At 48.9% G+C, this 23,459-nt stretch overlaps 2 long non-coding RNA genes across 2 annotated transcripts in view; one reads left to right on the forward strand and one right to left on the reverse strand.

Annotated features, from left to right (window-relative positions):
• LOC119841261 overlaps window positions 1-19,396 on the reverse strand; it is a 30,828-nt gene extending 11,432 nt beyond the window's left edge. The window contains exons 1-2 of the long non-coding RNA XR_006275083.1: window positions 19,287-19,396; window positions 17,922-18,112 (exon numbers count right to left, since the gene is read on the reverse strand). This is a non-coding gene — a long non-coding RNA (uncharacterized LOC119841261). The remainder of the gene's footprint in view (window positions 1-17,921; window positions 18,113-19,286) is intronic.
• LOC119841375 lies at window positions 12,839-19,350 on the forward strand. The gene is made up of 4 exons (XR_005288523.2): window positions 12,839-13,142; window positions 16,094-16,165; window positions 16,946-17,127; window positions 18,081-19,350. It is a non-coding gene; the product is annotated as an uncharacterized LOC119841375 (long non-coding RNA).
• Window positions 19,397-23,459: the final 4,063 nt, after the last annotated feature.

The raw sequence follows: 23,459 nt of genomic DNA on the forward strand, positions 1-23,459 counted from the left end.
CAGGACAGCCCCGTAAAAAAGGAGCTGCAGAGGCAGAGACAGTCAGTTCCTTGCTGGAGCGAGAGGAGGGCACACAGTGCTCCTGGATGGCCAGAGGGAACTGCAGCACCACAGAGAGCTCAGTGCTGGCAGGGACTGGGGGAGCGAGAAAGGGCTGCTGGCTGGCAGCTGAGCCTGAACTTAGGTGAGCCCTGAGGTAAGGGTGAAGCTTTGGCAAAGGCTGGGGCCATGGGAAAGTGGCCCAGGGAACTGAAAGCAGTGTAGTTAAAGGGACACGGTGGCATGACTGCTATTCTTAAGATCTCTGGACTGGGACCCAGAGTAGTGGGTGGGCCTAGGTCTCCTGCAACCCTCCAATAGGCCACTGTGGAATTGGCTTACAATCAGACAGCGAGAAACCCCCAGAAGGGAACTGAGCTACTTTGTGGCCCAGCTGGGGCCAGAGTAGACCAAAAGGGCGAAACCTTTGCCTCCAGGGAGGAAGCCTTGGAGTTACGGCCTGATACCAGGGCTGGGACTATTTAAAGATTGCAGACACACTCAACCAGAAGGGGGCACCATGAAAGGTGGGTGCCATGCCATTACACACCGATGAACCTGTTCATGGAGGAAACGGCACACCATAGGGAAAGGGGCATTCCCTAATGGAGAGACTGAGAGAATGGGTGGCCAAACAAGTTTGGGGTCCATCTTCTACTGCATCCACTGCACCTCTCTGAACCACTACCATCATCCCCTACGTCGGTCACTGCCTAAGGTGCTGCTGAGGCAGAGGACCCAATCCCACCCAGAGTGACCAGGAGGGGTCTGCAGGACTCCCACAACTACACCCTCTACCAGCACCCAAAACGCCTCACAGGGGAACCCCCATGAGCATGCATAAGGGGAATAACAACTCTGTAGGAGTCCTGGAACCTCACCAAATGCCTTCCCCCCAAACCGCATGCAGGAGACATCCCTATCTGTCCCCAAGATCAATTATCCCCTCGATGTCATGGGGAGGGCAAGGAGGCAGATGCAGAGACAACATTTGGCTGTTGTTCATGGATTCAGTCCCATTATGTTTTGTTGGTTTCCATCTCTTTCTTAAAATAGTTTCCTTACACGTTCCATGTAGTCCTTTAATTAAATGTTATCATTTTCTTGATCTGGGTGAGGTCCCTCCTTCCTAGCCAAGATGAACATAAGATGTTTTCAGGCTCAGGATTGGGGCCCAGAATTCACAGCACATGAATTGGAATGGTGTAACTATTTGACATGAGTAGTTGACTAGTTTGACATGAGTCTCATGAAAATTATTCTTTTCCTTACAGCCCTGGCTTCTGGAGTCAAGAGGACTGGTGTTGAGTTCAGCCTTCATTCTTAAAGTAAAAAATAAGTTTCTGGCCCTCATGTGACCCCAGTGCACCCTAAAGACTCAAAAAAGCAGAAGGCAAACAAAACCAACACAAAATGTACTAACGTTTACATGATCATATAGTTTTAAAACCAATCTCATGACTTTTGGTGAGCATGACTCATGATTATTGAATATTTGGGGTTGGTAATACTGTATCTTACTGCAACTGCTTTTCTGTCTGTCCCACACCCACTTCCCTTCCGCACAGGGGTAAGGAAATATCCCAAGTCCCAAGGATGAAGAAAATGCAGCTAGTGTGATGTGCTTACAGACCCCACCGCTATCTCCAAATGTAGCGGAACTCCCAACACAGACAATGGGTAGATTAATGTCTTTGCGACTTGGTTGATGTGCAGAAAAACAAAACACAATCCAAGTACCAATACAGGCAGCTGCCACTACCCCGTGATTAAAAGGCCCTTCCTAGCCCCCACTGCCCAACCTTGACCAGTTTCACATGTAGTAGGGATTAGTGCTTCATAATAGCCACTAAGCGCACTTAGCACTGCTGACAAAAAATGGTTTTAAAAAATGGGTGCATGTCCCCACCCCTCACTTCCCCAAAGCAAATGGTGCTAAGGTGGTTAAGAGTGACGGAGTACTGCTGATAAGAGGGGTGTGAACAGCTAAGAAAAAAGAATCGCACAATGACTGTATTACAACTCAGCCACCATCCTCCACAGCCTAAAAACGTGTTAACCCAGTGGAGTTGCCCTGTTAAAACTGTCTTTAATGTGTGAATTGTCACAGGAATGAACACCCTCCCAAAGCTATGTAGCCCCCGGGTGTGTGCCAATGTTCCCTCAGGAGATTTTTCCAGCAGCTGGACAGGGTGTGACAGTGTCCCTTGGCACAGGTAGATGTCATCCTTTGCCTCCCTGCTGTGCCAAGATGCATCCATGTATGGCAACCCTGATTTCCCTTGCATGCTGGAAACCAGGACCAGTGTGCACATGGGTGGAATCCAGCTGTCTGTACAGTGTTTATAAACTTGACTTGTCCAGAGCCACTTTGCCTTCACAAATGTTGTGGAGCGAGTCCCTTGTAAAAATTCCAACCAACTTCAATAAGGTCAGGATTTCACCCATTGTGCATCCAGATAGAGGCTTGGAGGGACAGGAGAAAGATCTATAATTCCATGGTGTTTGCTCAGCTATTTGAATCCATTTACCTTCATACCCAAAACTCCAGGAGTCAATTTCCCCTGCCCCTGAGCTCTGCTTTTGCTCCATCTCCTTTTGGTACAAGAATGGGAGACTGATAAGTAGCAGTGGTTGCTCAGAGAGGGCAAATTAGACATTGCCCTAACGTCTCTATCTAAGCTTCAGCCCTGGCTGCATATTCACTCTGAGCATCACCTCGGAGTCAGTTTTGTCTGTCCATCAGCAGTTGCCCCTGCCCCTGCCCCTCCACTCTGCCGGTTCCCGGCATCAACTGCCCGCCGCAGGGTCCTAGCGTCCCCCAACCACTAGTGTCAGGGCAGGCTGCCCCAGGCTGACCCTCACCCTGCCCTTCTGCCTCGAACGGACCCTTCCCTTTTCTGGTGGGCCTCCCACCCACAGTAACCACTCCTGCCCCAGGCTGGGCAAGGGGCAGCCCTATCCCCCACCCCCAGTGAGGCTACAGTGAGGGGCAGCAGCAGGGGAGGAGGCGCACATGTGATGGCAGCCCCCCCCCGCACCCACGATAGGGGATTTGAGGGGGCTTCTTGGACCTGAGGGGGCCCTGGGAGCATGTGCAGTGTCAGTAATGCAAAGTGAGTGTGCTGCTAGCAGGGAGAGGGCTGGGGGCAGTCCCTCTCTCTTTCCCCAGCTGGGGGCAGCCTGCCTGCATCCCAAACTCCTCATCCGTGGCCCCGCCCCACCCTAGAGCCTGCACCTCCAGCCAGAGCTCTCACCCCCCTGCACCCCAACCCTCTGCCCCAGCCCTGAGCCCGCTCCTGCACCATGAGCCCCCCAGCCCCACCCCACAGTCCTCAGCCCCACACCTCAACTCTCTGCCCCAGCCCTGAACCCTCTCCCAAAACCCTCATCCTAGCCCCACCCCAGAGCCCTCACATTTTTCCATTATTTTAAAAAATATATATCGGCTTACAAGGCAGGGGTGTGTGTGTGTTTGGGGGTGGGGGATGGGACTTGGATCCGTTCTGGGCACCACCAAAAATTATACAAATCTGCCACCCCTGGTGCCAACTTGCCCTAGGCACTTTCAAAACGTGGTTCTGGGAGGGGGGGGTGGATCCCACTGTAGTCTCCTATGAGGCCTGTATCCTCTTCCTCCTACTCCCCATAGATTACTGCTTGAAAAAAGCCTTTCGTGGCAATCACAAACATTTCTTCTTTTTACTTCTACTACTGTATCTGCTGATCAGAAAATTAACCCAATAAGGTTTTTTAACATTTATTTGCACACAGGAAATATTAGCAAGTTAGCACTCAGAGCCCATTGATGTCTGTTCTCTAACAAAGAAAAGTGCAATTGAACAAATAAAGTCAATGAAGTTTCATAAAATTGCTGGATCAGGAACAAAATGGCTACAGGGTCATAAGCTATGTCAGTAAGAGCGAGACTGCGAATAGCCAACCATCCTTAATTACAGCGGTATATCACAGCAACAGTGTCACTCCAAAGCAGAACCTGTGTCAGAAGGGCAAAGCCTGCTCTCAAGCATTCAGGCCCAGATCCTCCAAGGTTGTAGGTGCCTAACTCCCATTGATTTCTCCAGGCATTAGGTGCCTAAGAACCTTTGAGGATCTGTGCTTATCGCCTCCAAGCAGCCTAGAGTGGCTGCAGCTGATGCAGCCGATCAGGGCTCAGGACGGCCCCGTAAAAAGGAGCTGCAGAGGCAGAGACAGTCAGTTCCTTGCTGGAGCTAGAGGAGGGCACATGATGCTCCTGGCTGGCCACAGGGAACTGCAGCACCACAGAGAGCTCAGTGCTGGCAGGGACTGGGGGAGTGAGAAAGGGCTCTTGGCTGAAGGCTGGGTCTGAACTTAATCCTGGGTGAAACTTGCTGTAAAAGCTTTAGTTAATATTTAAAATCTGCTGGCGAACAAATTCATTTCGTTGTTTGGCTCGTCAGTGCGTGGAATTCAGGGAAGCTTAATTCAAGCCCAGAAGGGACCGTCGAGTTTGACCTCCCTGATACAGCAACTCCAGACTTAAAGTCGTCCTGGTTAACGTTGTTTCATTGTTATGTTGCTGATCAATTAGGAACATGCTCGTTTAACATTGCGCAATGCTCCCTTAGATTGTTGTTTGGCAGCCACCAGCTTTGTCCACTGCTTGCAGGAAGAGCAGCCCATTGAAGCGAGCTGGGGGGGGGCTTGGAACCAGAGTGGACCGGCAGCCCCCCCATCGGCTCCCCTAAGTTCCCTGTGCAGCAGCTGCCCAGCAGGCTATCAATTGCGGGCATTTCAGCTGTCCCTCCCCCCACTGCCGTGTGCTGCTCCTGCCCTCTGCCTTTGAGCTGCTCCAGGAGCCTCCTGATTGCTGTGCAGGGGGTGGAGAAGAGGGGCTAATGTCAGGGTGTCCCCCTCCCCCCTGCTCCTGAATCCCACTTACCCTATCTCCATAGAGCAGGGTGGGGGACATGACAGGGCTCAGGACTGAGGGAGATTGCTGGCAGCAGCTGCTGTCTCAACTTATCGATCTACTTAAAAAGGCAATGTGCTTAGAGTGGAGTCAGCCTACTTAAAGGGGCAATGCATGTCTCTGTCACACAGGTGAGAGTCTCTGTCTCTGTCTGCCATGCTGTCTCCCCTCCCTACATTTGTGCTGCCTTGTAGAGTGTGAGGCTACATTAACAACGTGTTAACCCTTGAGGGCTCAGCTGTTCCAGTTCATCATTTAGCAGTAAGGCATTCCCTGGGAAATATCCCACCCTCTGACTTCACCACCTCAACCAAGCTTCACAATCATCATTGCTGTGTTCAGTATTAAATTGTTTGTTTAAAACTTATACTGTGTATAGTCTTTTGTCTGGTGAAAAAAAATGTCCCTGGAACCTAACCCCCCCATTTACATTAATTCTTATGGGGAAATTGGATTCGCTTCACATCGTTTCACTTAAAGTCACATTTTTCAGGAACATAACTACAACGTTAAGCGAGGAGTTACTGTACTGAATTTCCTGTAAATATGGGTCCTTTTGTATAATACAAGATGGGTTATTTTGAACTATGCATATGTAAGAGGACTGTTATCCCCTTATTAAATCTCAGTGGGGGTGTTTTGGTTGCCTAACTCCCAGTACCAAGGGGAAGGGCCGATGGGAAATCAGGACTCTGAGACTGACAGTCCCCAGGAACAATGGGGAGAGGCCAGTGCTCCAGGTCAGCCTGACTGACAGAGCCACAGCTTAAACGGAGTCAGGTGGCAAGGGGGTCCCATCCTCCCTGTGATCTGGAATTGCCTGGGTCAGACAGAGGGGGGCCAAGATAAGGAGAAAGCAGGGGCCCGAGCTGAGCTGGGGAGTAGGGCCGTGCCAGATCCAGAGGGGCCAGAAAAGCAGCCCAGGAAGCGGGTCAGTGCTGGGAGCAGAATCACAGAAGCAGCCCACAGAGCAGACCTGTCCTGGGAGCAGAGCTGTCGCACCCAGAGCCAGAGGAGCCAGAGAAGCAGCGCAGAGAGCTGGAGGCAGAGTGGTGGAGCTGGAGCTGAGGCTGGAGCTGTCCAGAGCCGGGTGCGGTGAGCAGCTGGGGAGAGCAAGGGGGACTCGGGGTAGCAGGCCCAGTGCAGAGAGACGCCCCCATCCCCCCTGCAGGCCAGACTTGGAGGGGGATTGTAACCCAGACGGTGCAGAGGCGATGCTGGGAAGAAGGGTCCTGCCACCTAGAGCCTGAGGGCATGTGGCCTCCACAAGAGCAAGTGTCCAACCCGCAGCATCCCTGCAGCACAGCCAGGCCTGGGCAGGGGCCCAAGACGTGTGAGGAACAGACTGAACTGCCCTGACATCAAAGAGACGCTGGTTGTGGTGTCCCCATGCCACAGAGCAGGGTGATGTGTTTTCCTTTCACCTTTCCCATTTTTTCCTTATTTTTTTTTAAATTTATTGCTGTTTTATAAATTGCATTTGCTTTGAACTGTATGGAATGATCAGTGGGTCAGGGAAGCATCCAGTGCAGAGAGAACACCCTGGAGTGGGGACACCCTAACCCCTGCCCTAAGTGACCATGACAAGGTTGGTGCTCGAACCCCCCAGGAATCCTGGGTGCAGCCATGTTGGGGTTACAAGGACTCTGCCACACGGGAGAGTGGAAGGGGAGCCCTCGAAGTCAGGCAGGCGTCTAGGTAAAGGGAGTGTGAGTGAGGACTCAGATCCTTTCACTAGCCCACTTCACCGGGGTCATGTCTAAGCCAGGAAATTTCCCCTCGATAGGGGACCATTCCCCCACTTACACACATTCTTGCAGAAGTAGTCTGTGTGTTACCTGATCTGTGAGTTGCCCCACTGCTCAGTCTTTCTGGGCTTTATTAAAAGTATTTCTTCAAGACTCAAATAAAGACGGATTCAAAAGGATTGCGTTAGTTTCATCTCCTTCCAATGAACAGAAGTAACAAGACTTTCAAAATGAATTAACTTAAACTGTTTTTACTCTCAAATCATGAGCGGAAAGTGGTGGCTTACATAATCACACAAACAGGTTTTAAAGAAGAACTGAAAGTGCCTCTACCCTGCTCAGGGTAGAGTTCGGGGGACTGGGCTTCTCCTGCATGTTCTACTGTCCTTCCCCAGCCACCAGCAGTCTATGGATGGGAGGTGCCTTAAAACTATAAACTCATAAGAGTTTCCTCACATCTCACTTAAATGATCATATCTCCACATAGCTACAGTTCTGGTGGCATGTTAAACCCTAAACCTCCTCTTATAGTTAATGCTGGGGGCTAGCTCCTCGGCTGGTGTAAAGCAGGGTAGCTCTATTGAATATAATGAAGTCATACCAGTTTACACCTGAAGAGAGTCTGACCCCTTGTGTTTTAATTTTACTGATTTAATGGTTTCTCCACCCTTAAAAAAAAATGATTTAAGTAGCAAGGACACTGAAAATAGACAGCAGAGTCCTGGGAAAGGCTAAGGGCCTCGAATGTGACTGTATGTTTGGGGTTGATACAGGAAGAGACCAAAACAGAACTCAAACTAATACAGATGCGAACAAACCCCTGCCTCTCAGGCTGAAGCATCTAGGCAATGTGCTACATGGTAGCGTTGTGGAGATGGATGTGAAGGGTAACCACTGGTTATGCTCAGCTCTATTAAAGGGATTTGTGTCTGTGGCTAGACAGAGCTCTGGGCACAAGACTGCAGACCACACACTCAGTCATGTGCTCGGAGGGGAAAAAGGGGAAGTGAGAGTTTAGAAGCTGTAAAAACCGAAGAAGCAAATGACTCTGTCTATGTCTACCCGGCAGCCTATGTCAGCCTAACTTATGTCACTCAGGGATGGGAATAAACCACCTCTTCGAGTGACATAAGTTACACCAACATAAGCATTTGTGTGCACAGTCAATGTGCTGTGTCAGTGGGAGAGCTTCTCCCGCCAACATCGCTTCTGCTGTTCATGGAGGTGGGTTTTTTATGCCGACAGGAGAGCTTTCGCCCATCGGCCCAGAGTGTCTTCACCAGATGTGCAGCACCGGCGCAGTTATATCGGTACAGCTGCCACGCTGTACATGTAGATGTGGCCCTAGTCGCATGTCAAGGGGCTGAAGAGAGCGTCAGTGACAGCAGCAGTGAGGGTGGGAATTGGAAAAGGGGCATGTCACGGGGTGGTCACCCACTCCAGCCCTGAAAGGGTTACAGCCAGCCCTGGGAGAGGGCTGGGGCAGTGAGCCAAAGGCTAGGCTGATGGGGAAGGCAGCCACAGCTGGGACCACACTCCAATCAGGCCACAGCTGGCCCTATAAAAGGCTGTGGGCCGGGTGCTCAGGCAGTCTCTCTCTAGCTGTGGAGAGAGATAGGCCTGGCTGCTTGGGAGCTCAGCAGGGTACCCAGAGTGGAGCAGGGCTGGGAAAGGCCAGAGGAGCTCCAGGCTGGAAAACCCCCAGCCTGCAGGCCTTGCTGAAGGTCTAAAGCAGGTACTGGGGTTGCAGAGGGGCAGCCCAGGGGTAGGCAAAGGCAGTAGATCCAAACCCCCCTTGCTGCTGATGAGTGGTTCACAGACTGCAGTCTGCCCCAGTGTGTGGGGGCTAGATGACTGGCAATAGCCACTGAGGCAAGGTGGGGTTAGAGGGTTGAGGGGGTTCCCCTGGGTGGGGAGTCCCAGAGGGTGGGCAGACCCAAGGTAAAGGGGCACTGGGGTCCAGCAGGGACACGGGGCGCTCCCAGGCTGGAAAAGCTAATTCCCTGGACAACCATCGGGAGGTGCTGCACCAGTGAGTCGTTGCTATGTTTCTTAAGGGCAAAGGGTTACAACACTGCACACTAAACTGGGACTCGGGAGATCTGGATTTGATTCTCTGCTCCCTGTGTGACCTTGGGCGAATCACTTTGGTGGAGGTGAACTAATTTGAATAGGAGCTATGTAACTAAATCTACTATCTGGCTTTGAACATCTCAACCTTAATCTCCCTCTCTCTCTCAGATTTTGACAACAGGATGGGAGGCACCATTAGATTTTTTTTTTTTCCATTTTTCTTCCAGGTGCCTGTCTTATTTCTCTAGATAGTACTGCAAGCTCTTTGGAGGCAGAGATGGATTGTTACTATGTTTATATAGTGTCTAGAATAAGATGGCCCAGATCTTGGTAGAAAGGTGTAGGTGCTACTGTAATGGTAATATTCATGTATTGCAAAGCTGGTCAAAAACCACATACATTTTAGTTTCTATTTTGCAAGTTTCTGCAACACTTTTATCCATATTTTTTTAAACTTTAGGCCAAATGTTTGTAGTTAAACTCCATACTGAACATGGCTTTTTTCCCCTATATGCAAATAAAAGATTTTTAACTTGAGTTTATGAAAATGCAAAAAAACATTCAAAAATTATCAGTTTTCTTTTCAAAAAAGCCCACCCCACACTTTTTTTTTTTAAAGCAGAAAATATTTTTGAGCAAAAAATGTCATTGGGTCTAACAAATGACCAATAACAACATGGGGCAGCAGGGGACAGAGTCACATGCAAGCATCACAATGACTCTTCCTGGGAGTGGAAAATAGTTTTCAGTTGCACAGTGTGGAAACCTTCACAGTGCCCTGGTTTGTCTTTAAACTAAGCTCCCACACCATCCTTATCTAATCTCTGGAGAAAGTCCAGAGAAGAGCTAGAGAAACATGACCTGTGGGGAAAGATTAAACAACCCAGTGTCTTCAATCTGAGAAGAGACGACTGAGAGGGGACATAACAACCTTTTATGTAACTGAAAATTGTTGGAGGAAGGAGAAAAATTGTTCTCCTTATCCTCTCAGGATAGGACGCTGTAGATATGAAAAGGATGCAACTCAGCCCAGTGAGAAGGGGTCATTTTTGTACAGTTACCTTTTAAGCTTAGTTGCACATTAAGAGTAAGATTTCAAAATGCTTTCTGGAAACATGGAAAAAGAAACACAGAACTTTGAACGAACACCTGTGAGTGACACACAATGTTTGGTAACACTTGGAAGTTGTATAGCCAAAACCTGAAGAGAACCTTAGGCACACTGCCTCCGCATTAATCTGTGACTAACCCTCTGGCAGTAAACTAAGGGGGGGGAGGTGTGACATTGCACCCCACGTTCTTCATAGTTGATTATGATATGATTATGGCATAATTATGATGCATTTTGTATCAAATGGGTCACGTAAGGTGTTCCATTTAACAAATGATCATATCCTCCCCATACAATACCCAGGCCATAAAGAGGGTGTCATGTTATGACCCTTAGCCTTGGCTCTAAACACTAGACACCTGTCACACTTAAAGTCTTGTTCCAGATCCTCATCTGGTGTAGCTCTATTGAGCCCAATGGAGTTGTACCTGTTTACACCCAAGGAGGCTCTGGCTCCATGGCTCTTCATTTTACTAAGGCTTCTCCAAATACAATGTCTTAAAAAGACATTGACTAGCAGGGATCTCTGAATGTAGCCAGACAGAGCCCAGGGAAAGGCTAAAGGCCTCTGTAAGAGACCATGTTCTGGAGCAACCCAGGCAGATACCAAGATAGGAAACCACCACAGATGAGAACAAGACCCTTTCTCTCAGGTGATGTGTTACATGGGAGCTCTGCAGAGATAGATGTGAAAGAGAACACACTGCTTACACACTGAGATCTATTTAAGGGATTTCTGGGTGTGGCTAAACAGAGTTCTGACTACGTGCAGCAAGTTCACACACACAGTCACGTACGCGGAGGGGGAAAGTGGAGGTGAGCACTCAGAAGCTGTAAAGCTGAACAAGAGAAAATCTTCTGTCCTCTAAGTCATTTTGCCTATGGAAAGGGAACGCCAACATTTAGTAACTTTAAAAGGCTCCACCTTTTGATATGAAACATTGCATCCAAGGCACAAGATTGGGACTCGGAAGATATTGGTTCAAGTCCCTGCTCACTCTGCGGCCTTAAGCCAGTCATTTGGGTTCAGCTTAATCACGTTTTATGGGAGTTAAATCTCTGAATCCTCGAGTCAGCTTTGAAAATCTCAGCCTTGATCTCCCTGTGCCTCAGGTGCCTACCTGCAAATCAGAATGAGATTTCCTGTGTCCTAGAGAGACAAGACAGCAATGGGTCGATTGTTCAGTGCAGGAATTGTCTTGTCTCCGATTATCTGTTTGCCCAGTGCTAGAATAATGTGTCCTGGAGCTTGGTTGGAACCTCTAGTTGCTTCTGTAATAGTGCTAATAAATATTATTGGTCAAATATTGCAAGCTGTTTGGAAACGTTGCACAAATCTGTTTTCCATTTTTTGCAGGGCTCATAATGGGCCTGTTTTCCACGTACCTTAAAGCCATTCTTCATTTTTGTTTAACCAAATTTGTGGGTTTTGATAGAGAAAGTTATGTTTGAAGTGGTTATCAAAACATTGTTCACTTTTTTTAACCATTAATGATTTTTTTCACTTTTAACTGGAAAAAACGTGTGTCAAAAATTTCACCTGGCTCCAATAAAACAAGAGAGGGCAGCTGGTGTGGCTTCCACATAGGCTAAGTGACCCAACAAGCCCACCAAGGAGTGGAGAAAGCTGCACAATGTAGAAAATTGATCTGCGAGCTGTTCTGGTTCATGAACTAATCCCCCCAGATCAACCAAGATTTCTTGGGTACAGAAGGCTTTAACCATGGCCAGTTTGGTCTTCACAATTAGTTGCAGGGACTACTAGATTCATAGTTTGTTTTTTTTTTAGGTCAGATGGGCCTATCACCATCATTTTAGTTTGATCTTCTGCATGATACAGTCCACAGAATTTCACCCAGCAACCTCTGCATGAAGCCCGTATCTTCTAGTTGAGCTAACGCGTATCTTTTAGAAAGAGATCTTGATTTAAAGCAATGGAGAAACCACCACATCCCTGGGGCGAATTCTTCCAATGGTGATTTGTGCTGCTGCAGCTGGTGTGAAAATGCGAGTTGAGAACACATGAACCACCTTGAAAATCTAACCCTTAAAGGGCTGATGTATTGAGAGGCCTACCTGCTGCCCTCCGGAACTAAACTGGATGTTGGGTGTACTTTATTCCTGGAAGTCCTGCATCACGCCCACGATGTCACCTCTACAGAGAGACGTTTCACAGCAGAGCAGCGATGTAGCGTGCACCAGTGAGGCCTGTACATTGAGAGGGCTACAGAATAACCCTGTTCCCTCCGCAAGACACTGCGGAGCCACATGGTGCATATCTGCCCATCTCCACCGTATCTAAGCATTGCTGACCACTTTTACTCCTACATATAGGAAGAGAGGATTAAAGGAACTGCCAGAATGGATTGTATCAATATCAATCTAGTTCAGTATCTTCTCTCCAGGAGGAGTCAATACCTGACACTGCAGAGTAAGGTGGAGGAATCCACAGATTGGATAATTCTGGAATAAAAATATTAGAGCGTAGAGCCAAGAACCAATTTCTGGAGGATTCTGCTAGAAACTGACCCTTTCAATGAGGGATTCCTATTTACAGTTACATTTTGGGACCCATCAACTAGCCAGTTTTTAATCTATTTCACATGTGTGCCATTGATTTTTTTGTATCATTCTAGTGTATTAATCAAAGCGTCATGTGGTACCAAGTCAAATGCCAGATAGAAGTCAAAAAATTAGATTAGAACCAGGTCTCCTGAATCTGTCTAGTGCCCTATCCCCTGCAGCACAGAGCCCTCCTCCATAGCATATTTGGGGGCAGCTGGGTGTACAGCTGGAAATAGTTATCAGTCTAGCAAGCCTATACTCCAATGTCCAGCAGCTTGGGCCAAGCAGGATTAAAAGGACATTATTAAAGATGATGGGGTTTTGTTTTCCTCCTTTCAGTTTCTAAGGACGATGCTGCCCTGGTCATATATCAGGCCCCGCTCTGTATCTCTGCAGCTGTGGGGATGGAGCCCATTATGGAGTGCAGGCTCCCTCCCATGGAGGCAAGTGAAATAGTTTATATCTTATGGTACAAAGAGGGGGAGACACTAAACTCATCAGACAGCCACCTCCTACTGTCTGAAAATCTCACAGCAGGGTCTGGTACTCTCAAGATATCCTGTGTGCAGGCTCAGGATGCTGGAGTTTGTCTGTGAGATGGGGAATATCACCCACAGCTCTACCGGGAATGGCACAAACCTGGAAGTCCATGGTGAGTGGGTCCCACACTGAGCAGTGAGTTTCCTTCTCGCATTTTTCCTCCCTTTGCTTTACTCCCCCTCCCCCTCGCATCTCCACCCAATGGCTAATGGAACAGGGAGTTCATGGTGAGCAGGTCAGACTTTCAGTGACTTTTCCCTGCTAGTGATGGGCTCCAGGACAGACTGAAAACACTCATGGTACAGGTGAGAATACACCATACAGGTTCATGGTGCTGATCACATGCGGCCCAGGACATGAAGAGCCTCGTTGGCCAGGGAGTACTGGGATCTCACTCGGTTGGCTTATGCAACACAAACTCTATTGAGTGGAAGGGTTGCCATTTAATTAAGCAGCCAATAGAGGACATCCCTTCCACCCAATCAGCACTTGAAGGTAGGAATTTAAATACTCTTCCCACCCCCAGACCTGAAACTATGAGGACAGGACAGAGTTTTCTGTGCTGCCAGCTCAAGACCTCAGCATATGCTCCTGCTACTAGTTGCCTTTTCCTCTCCAATGAGAAACACCATCTCTCTAGGTGCCCACTTCTCATGAGTGCCCCTTCCCCAGCAGGTTCGCCTACCTCCCCTTCCACATGGCATCTAGGGTCCTACATTCTCTCCCCAGGAGTCAGTTTCTCCCCAGCTGGCACCTAGCACGTAGGAAGGTCTATCGGCTGGTGCTGTGAGGTCTTTGTGGTTTCCAAGATAGCAACAGATCAGTAGCCCTAATGCACCAGATCCAAGCTCTGTTTTGTCTAGTAGCCTGTCTCCATCAATGGCCTGCATCACATGCCCACAGATGTGTGATGACCCCACAGAAGGCAGTCTAAGATAATCTGTCACCATGAAGGACTCATTCTAATTACTCATAGTAAGGCTATGATTTAGTCACAGGTATTTTTAGTAAATGTCATGGACAGGTCACGGGCAATAAACAAAAATTTGTGACCTGTCCATGACATACTAGAAATACCTCTGATTAATCTTTGCGGTGGGGTCACTGCAGGAGAGTGGGGTTGCTGGGGGAGGCCCTAGGGGTCAGCTGCTGGGGTGGGGGGGCAGGGCTAGCAGTACCAGCTGCTGGGGGCCACTGAGCAATGGCTGCTCTGGCTGCTACTGGGACCACTGCTTAGGTGATCCCGGGGGCCAACAGCAGTGGCTGCTGCTCAGGTGGTTCCTGGGGCTGCCCGAGCAGTGGTGGGTGTGGCTGGCCCCAGGCCCACTTCAGCAACGGCAATCTCGCTGGCCTGGGAACTGCCCACCTGCCCCTGCTCCAGTGGCCCCTGGACCACTGCTCAGGTGGTCCCAAGGCCAGCTGCTTAGGGCTGCCTGAGCAGCAGCTGGTGCGGTTGGCCCTAGGGCCACTCCAGCAGCAGTTGGTGTGACTGGCTACGGGGGCCATCCAAGCACCTGGGTCAGCCACACTGGCTGCCGCAGAGGTCATGGAGAGTCACAATCTGTGACTTCCACAACCTCTGTGACAAGTACAGAGCCCTACTCATTGGAGATTAGTATAAGCCCTGCTGCATAAGATTTTTCCATTCCTTCCCAAACATTTTTTTGGGCAACTCTCACACTATTCACTAGGGCTACTGGCTACCAAGGCTGTCTCAGTGACCATATAGTGTCACATCTGCTCCCCGTCTTGGTGGCTAAAATAGTAGGTAAGTGAATAGCTAGTAATGCCCTGTCACTATGAATGGGGGAAACCCCTGGGAATCACGAACATCCCCAAGGATGCTGCTGTCTGGCTGAATATGGCCCTCTCCAGCGCAAACCAATGGGAGAAACTACTTGTTTGTTGTATCATTATTCAACCAGCTCTTCCGAGAGGAAGACTCCGAGGGAACCACAAAAGCCAGGCAGATATTTAGCTCAGAGAGACACGACCCTCTGGCTATGCCACTGATTTCCAGCCACCCAGGAGAAAGAATCCAGTATCTGATGGCTGTTGGGAAGGTGAGAGTGGATGGAACCGGGCTGCCTTTCACAGGACTCGCTTGCAACTGGAGGGCAGTTAGGAATGCAGGGATAGTGCCTGTAAATAGCTGCCATCACAATGTGTGACGCTCTTGCAACAGCATTTGTCTTCAGGCAGCAAAATCCCTATAGCCAAGGGGGCATCACACAATTCATTCCAGCCCCTTCAGATCCCCAGCAGTGGCACAAAGGGGCTGAAAGCCATCAGACCTCCCCAGCGGATGATTCAGCCTACATAGATTCATAGATACTAAGGTCAGAAGGGACCATTCTGATCATCTAGTCCGACTTCCTGCACAGCGCAGGCCACAGAATCTCACCCACCCACTCCTATGAAAAACCTCACCCATGTCTGAGCTATTGAAGTCCTTAAATCATGGTTCAAAGACTTCAAGGAGCAGAGAAGCCTCCCTCAAGTCAACCATGCCCCATGCTACAGAGGAAGGTGAAAAACCTCCAGGACCTCTCCAATCTGCCCTGGAGGAAAATTCCTTCCTGACCCCAAATATGGCGATCAGCTAAACCCTGAGCATATGGGCAAGATTCACCAGCCAGATACTGCAGAAAATTCTTTCCTGGGTAACTCAGATCCCATCCATCTAATATCCCATCTCAGGGGATTTGGCCTATTTACCCTGAATATTTAAAGATCAATTACTTACCAAAATCCCATTATCTCATTATACCATCTCCTCCATAAACTTATCAAGTAGAATCTTAAAACCAGATAGATATTTTGCCCCCACTGCTTCCCTTGGAAGGCTATTCCAAAACTTCACTCCTCTGATGGTTAAAAACCTTCGTCTGATTTCAAGTCATAAGTGATGGGGAAGATCCCAGACAGGGTAGAGCCAGCATGGCCAGCTCCTATGCCACCCCTTTGCTGCCTGTGGCATAACGGGCAAGTTGAGGCCCTGGAGATGCAGGAGGGTATTTGTGGAGATTATAGGAATGGAGACTTTGTTAATTTATGTTCCAGGTTCAACCCCACCTATGAATCAATCTGCAATGGAAGGATGTGTTTACATTACTGCACCTCAGAAAGAGAAAGGTAATTGCTTTAATGCCACGGAAAGCCTTTCCTGTCTTGCAAGATCAAATTGAAATACATTCATTTTCAGCTCTTTCAGACTGTTCCTCAAATGCAGCCTCTGCCCTTAGCAGAATGTGATATTTCTTTACACTGTCCCCATCACCAGCCCATTGTACACTGTTGTGAACACACCACTGCAGTGACTAGTTATTGATTCTGAAACATTTCTGCTGAGAAAGCACTAAAGGGCTCAATCAGTTTGGACAGCACCTAGCACCTACACCATGGGGCCTAACAGACTACAGGAAAGTCCTGCCCCACAGAATTTAGCATCTAAAATGAACCAAAGGAAAGTATGGTAAGACCAACAGAGTCAGCACTAGCTCCTGCCTGGCCCTACACATCTGCCAGCTTTAGTCAGAGGGAATATTTGCCCCAATAGTGGAGTAATTCCTTACAGCTTTCTAGATGCACCAAGGGATGTTTATATTCCACTTGGACAAGCATTAGAGGTGGAACATGGGCTGTGGTTGAATGACTCATCTAGAGATGGGCTTTGTATTGCCGAATCTCCAGTACTGCACTAAGCATGAGCCCCTGGCAGAGATTTCATGTCTCCCTAGATTGAATTCCAACTATTGGCAGTTGCAGTTGGGCTGAGACATTGTCACCTGGAGGTGGTAGAATGGTATCCCTAAGAAAACTCTCATCCCAGGGATTCAGGTTTCTTTCAGCTTGCTCACAGTCTATCAGGAATCCAAAAGTTAAATATTTCTTTCCATCTTCTGTATGTTTCAGTGGCAACATTGTAGGCATTAATATTCTGCTTCTCAGAAACGTCGTTGGAGGGCAGCTCTTGTTGACTCTAATGCTTGCAGTCATCATCGGACATTTCATGTCAGCTAGAGTCCAATTGGATCATGTTCTCGGATATACGTTAAAATGTGTCTGCCTCCTCTCCTCCTATTCGAAGATCACAGGTGGGGAAGTACATTTTGGAAAGTTTGACCTGTGGTTCAAGGAAAGACCCACCGGATGTGTGGAGAGGACCTTAGATAATAGTTTTCACTAGCTATAGAACTGCTTCACTCTTAGGGGTTAACACAGTTGCATTTGTTGTCCTTGTTCAACATAAGTGTAAAGAAACTGGGAGGATCAAGGTTGGGAGGGAGAGAGTGGCTAGAAGACCGGTAGCCAGCAATCCTGGGTTCTCTTCCTGACCTGCCACTAACTAGCTGTTGGACGTTGGGTAAGTCATTTCTCCCTGTGCCTTGGTATCTCCATGAGCAAGATGGGGATAGCGATATCTACCTACCTAACAGGGGATTGGAGAGTCTCCATTCTTCTCAAGAGCATTGGACTCCTTGGATAATAACATAAGAATGGCTATACTGGATATGACCAAAGGTCCATCTAGCATGGCCAATGGCCAATGCCAGGTGCCCCAGAGGGAATGAACAGAACAGGGCAATCATCAAATGATCCATCCCCTTTTGCCAATTCCCAGCTTCTGTTACAGAGCATGGATTATTAAAGCATTGCCTTTAATAAGGGCTCTGTAACTCCTTAGAGAAGGAGAAGTCCCCAGCCAGCAACTAAACCACCAAGTGGAAGCACCGAGTCTCTCTCACCTTTTCATCACAATCTGGGCAGAGAGTTGGGATTCCAGAGCACCCAGGTCGTGGGACCTGGCCTGTAATGGGGTAACCTGACTAATGAAATTGCTTATAAAGGCAGCCTGTGTGAAAGCTGGAAGTCTTTAGCTGAGTCTCACCTGGACAGGCAGTTCAGAAACAGGTGGGGACCCTTGACTGATGTCTGAGACAGGTGATGAGGGAGATCAGGGTGAAGGGGAGGAGCTGGTGCAGAGTGGACAGCCCTCGCTGGTAGTCCAGAACATGGTTCATTTAATGCACATTTCTCTTGTTTCCAGGTCTCATTGGATATTCAGAATAACCCAACCTGCTGGAAACATCAGGACATCGAAAGGAACAAACTCTTGTTGCTTTGCTCTGCTCCCCCCCCCCCAAAATCAGCAGTATCCTAGACAGCATTGAACTGCCAATCTTGTCCCACTAATGAGAAAGGAAAACCCAACCTTTCCCTCCCACTCCAGAGCACCTGGTCACCCAGCAGCTCCTGACCATTCATCAGCAGGTGTCTCTCCTAGACTACAGCTACAAATTCATTTTCTCTGAGGGGAAGACACCACCAGCACCAGGTTCATTAGTTGGAAGCCAATTCCCAGCTGTAACAGAAACTCTCGCTCCTAAAGAAGTTTAAGTAGCTCCCAGCTCCTCCTGGCGTCCATTCTGCAGCCTGCTCTGAAATCCACAGGACATAGGACCCCCTTCCCCCATGGAGACATACCATGATTACCCCTGTTACTCATCCCAAAATGTTCTGATTTTTCCAAAATCTCCTTCCAGCTAACTAAATTCCCAGGCAGTAAATAACTGTCAGTAACACAGCAAGCATCACTGTTCCCTGGGCCCAGTCTGAGACCAGCGCTGAGCAGAAAGAGCAATGGTTAGCATTGCACGTAGGGTTCCCAGCCTATGGCTCAGTCTTTCCCCTTTCGTTCAATTCTGTTTTAAATGGCTCAGCCTTGCACATGGTCTCTGGTTAAATAGGATTCCAGGACAGCAATGATGGGGAAACTGACATTAGCCGAGACAAAAAGTGGGAGGGAAGAGTTATATTGGGCCTCATGATGTATCACTGTGTAATCTTGAGGGTATTCATTAGTATTATCTTTTGGAGCAGGAGTGGAAAGGCTGGTCCCAGACAGTACTTCTCTGGGTCCTTCCCACCAAATTCCCTGTGAATATGGGTCCTGTCATGCAATACAAAATGGATGATTATTGACACAGAAGGGTCTATCAGTGTGTGTGTCACTAAATTGTTCAGTGGGTTAAAATTATTTGTAGGGAAGGCACCTCCAGCGTGAGCCCTGAGCTAGAGCCCAGCTCCAGCCTCGTTGGTTGATGCTCCATTTCCCACTTCACTGAGCGGGACGCAAAGCCCAGCTGCCCCAGATACCAACTGAAGCTCCAGCAGCTCCCAGCTTCCCCATTCCAGACCCCGTCCTCGAACCCTGACCATCCCCAAGGAGCCAGCCCGGGGTTGCCATGGTTACCTTTGATGGCCCCTCCTGAATTGTTCTGCTTCTTCCAATGTTGCTTCCTGTTGGCCAGATTCCATCGCAGGAAATAATGAACTTGAACGGTTTGAGCCCCTAGACAGTAGTGGCTTAAGCAAAAAAATCACCCAACTAGGTGTTAAAGAACTGCAAGAGACTCCAGAGTTTTGACCCTGCCCAGGGCAGAGTTCAGGGTGCTGCATTTCTCCTGCATGCTCCACTCAACTCCAACCCCACTTAGTGTTCCAGCCGCTGTTGCTTCTGGGCTCCATGGGTCTCTTTGGGGTGTGTCCCATCCACCCTACTGGGTCTGTGTGAAGAGGGGGCACATTTGCAATTTAAACTCTCGATGCATTTGCTCAAATCCCGATTCACAAATGAATGGATCCACCACACAGAGAACCACAGCTCCAAGGCACACTGGGGTCCCCTGCAGCCTTTGCAAAGATTCCAGATAAAGCCTTGAGCCAGATCCTCAACTTAGCTCTGCTGAATCCAATCTTATACCAGTTTACACCACATGGAGAAGTGACTCTGAGTCTTAATTGTCTTGACCAAACGGCATCTCCCAATACTCTTGGCCCTCCCAAATTATTTGAGTGGCAGGAATTTCCAAAAATAGAGCCCTGAATATTGGCTTAAAGCCTCTGTAAATGATCAGGTTCTAGGGCAGAGGTGGGCAAACTATAGCCTGCGGGCCACATCTGGCCTGCGGGACCCTTCTGCCCAGACCCTGAGATCCTGGCCTGGGGGTCTAGCCCCCAGCCCCTCCCCTGCTGTTCCCCTACCCCACAGCTTCAGCTCACTGTGCCGCCAGCGCAGTGCTCTGGGCAGCGGGGCTGGGAGCTCTTGCCAGGCAGCGCAGCTGCAGAGTCTGGCCTGACCCGGTGCTCTGTGCTCTGCGGTGCATGGCTGGCTCCAGCCGGGCAGCGCGGCTGCCTCTCCTGGTGCTCTGGGCAGCACGGTTATAGCACCGCTAGCCACCGGTGCTCCAGACAGTGAAGTAAGGGGGCGGGGGGGGGGGGTTGATAGAGGGCCGGGGAGTTTGGGGGGGTAGTTAGGGGGTGGGGGTGTGGATAGGGGTCAGGACGGTCAGAGGGCAGGGAACAGGGGGGTTGAATGGAGGCAGGGGTCCTGGGAGGGGCAGTCAGGAAGGAGGGGGGGGTTGGTTGGGGCAACGGAGGGCAGTCAGGGGCAGAGGTTCCGGGGCGGTCAGGGAGAAGGGGTGGTTGGATGGGGCAGGAGTCCCCAGGGGGCAGTCAAGATTGGCCTGCTAAACTCAGGGTTGTGAGTTCAATCCTTGAGGGGGCCGTTTAGGGATCTGGGGCAAAAATTGGGGATTGGTCCTGCTTTGAGCAGGGGGTTGGACTAGATGATCTCCTGAGGTCCCTTCCAACCCTGAGATTCTATGATTCTATGAGAGGAGGGGTTGGATGGGGCAGGGGTCCGGGGGTGGTCAGGGGGATAGGGAGGGGTGAACAGGGCAGAGGTCCAGGGGGGCCATCAGGGGACAGGAAATGGGGGGGTTGGATGGGGCAGGAGTCCTGGAGGGGCCATGGGGAGGGGGCAGGCCATGCTGGCTGTTTGGGGAGGCACAGCCTCCCCTAACCGGCCCTCCATACAATTTTGGAAACTCAATGTGCCCCTCAGGCCAAAAAGTTTGCCCGCCCCTGTTCTAGGTTCTGACCCAGTTTCAGGGTAACTGCGCCTGTGTTCCTCCTCTATGATCCATGAAGGGGACCCACTCAATGATTTCTTGCTCCTCAGCCATCACCTTTCTTGGCCAGAGTTTGGCATCTCTCTTCCTCCTGACCAGAGTGTTCGGGCTGCACAGCTCCTGGCTGGGGTGATATCCCCAGCACGCCAGACTGCCTAAAGGCCAGCACCTGGGGCATTGCTTTCTTTCCTGAGGCTATGCCCACTGTTGTAAGTTACCACACAGCTCTTTCTAAGCAAGCACATTTATTCTTAAGTGGAAAGCAGTACAGAGAAACCACATTAAAACAAAGAAGAACCTATACGAATGCTAAGAAGCTTACCAGAGATCACCCCAAATCCAGCCTCTGGCTCTGGAATGTGTCAGTCCTTCAAAACCCACAAGTGGGTTTACCCCGTAGTTACAGGTTCATAACCATCTCAGATTCAGAACCGGAACCAAGCCTGGGCAGATCAGCCTGTTTTTTTTATACTCTGATTCTGTAGAGTGGGTGACCTGTGCTAAACCAGTAACAAAATATCTAACCCTATCTGTGCATCTGTTATGCTCATCACTGTGGAATCCAGGCACCATGTAACAGATAAGGTATATCTATTTCTGTCTGCAAGAGGACCTGGCACAATGTGCTGCAATATAAACAAGACAGCCAAGTGCATGCATTAAATGATTAACTCTTTGATGATTACTTATTTGTAACCACTATGCCCATGTAGGAACTTTCTGGGTATCATTTTGCTACTAATTACATCCCCCCAGAATTTCCTCTTGGGTAAGAACACAGTTCTCCCTGCAACAAAAGCACAGGCACATAATACATGAACCAAAGGAAACTCTCCACTAACTATGAGCGATATAGGGTCGGTGATATACAGCTGAGCAGTTCAGATGCCATCCAGGAGAAGGCAATGGTGCAAATGCACTGTGATCAGTTCCTTAGAACAGTCCATTCCAAAACAAAATAACAACTTAGCACTTAAGTAGCACTTCACATTTTCAAGGCACTGCACGCATATGTGCTATGACTTAAGTACCTAAATATAAGGACTAATGTACAATTAACCTGACCAAGCCATGTCTACAAGAGACACAAGTTACAAAAGCTTGCCATCCTGAATTAGATGTAAGTGGAGTGCATCTTCACCCACTTTACCGCCCCTGCAACGACAGGAGCTGGGGAAAGTGTTGATTTTTCAGCCCCACCTGTGTCTGGAAAGCGCCCTGTTTCTCCTTTCAGTCCCCATAGTGTACATCAGGGCACATGTGATTAGATATTGTTTGTGTTTAGGAGAGTGTTCAGAATGTAATTACTCGTGCGAAACTGCAGGAATGGGGAGTAGATAGGAGAATCTTACAAACAGAATTCCAGTGGATTTGAAATCCTGTCAGTGACCTTGGTGAAGAAAATGAGAAAGAAGTATGCACAGACATAGCCACGAGAGGGAGCCCACATAGCAGAAACTGTCAGAGGCTGGTGAAACATTTAGGTTTTGTCTACACTAGCACTTTTGTCAGCAAAACTTTTGTCAGTGAGGGGTGTGAAAAAACAAACATCCGGACCAACATCAGTTTCACCGACAAAAGTGCCAGTGTGGACAGCGCTGTGTCAGCAGAAGAGCTCGTTGGGGGTAGTTTAATTAGGCCAGAGCTCTCTCCTGATGGAACAGAGCAGCTACACAGAAAACTTTACAGTGGCGCAGCTGCAGTGACACAGATGTGCTGTTGTAAGGTCTATAGTGTAGACACAGTCTAAGCAGAAAAAGAAAGTTTCTTTTCTAATGCATTGCAAAGCAAGAGCAATGTAAATCTGACTCCATTTCAGTCAGGAGATGATGCATTTAGTGGCTCTGCATTATTAAAATTACCACTTATTAGCATGCACTATAGTGAGAGGATCTGTGTCAGAGGGTGAAGTTCCAGTATTTGGAGAAAATCTCAGATTTTACCATCAGATATGCTCTAATACGGATAGAAATGGCAGCACCTGTCAGAGAGGGCTGAAAATCATGACTAGGAAATCAAAGTGAGCTAGGCCCAAATCAGTACCCTGGATCCCAATACACAGAAGTGTGTGTGTGTGAATGAGAGAGAGAGAAGTGTGATAAACGTGTGTGTAAAAATCGAAACCCAGATCTGTTCCACAATCTCACATGTAGGTGATCCCTATCTTCATAATGAACCAAATTAAAACCCCAGATTGACACCGCCCTGAGGGACTTGGGGGTGTTTGAAAACTGGATGCAAAGTAACTTTAAGCTTAATGCTAAGGCTCATACAACTGGCCATCTCTCTTCTTCAGGGTCCAATCCCAGTCCAGTCTTCTCGCGCCGAAGATAAGTACAACAAGCAGCCAAGAAGAGGAACAGGTCTGTTGATGGCAGTCAAGGAGAGGAATGTATCTGCCACACAGGGAGCCAGAAGAAGACAATGTACAACCAGTGCTGGGATGGGGATAC

This window comes from Dermochelys coriacea, chromosome 12 (genome assembly GCF_009764565.3).
Source record: "Dermochelys coriacea isolate rDerCor1 chromosome 12, rDerCor1.pri.v4, whole genome shotgun sequence".
Lineage (NCBI taxonomy): Eukaryota > Metazoa > Chordata > Testudines > Dermochelyidae > Dermochelys > Dermochelys coriacea.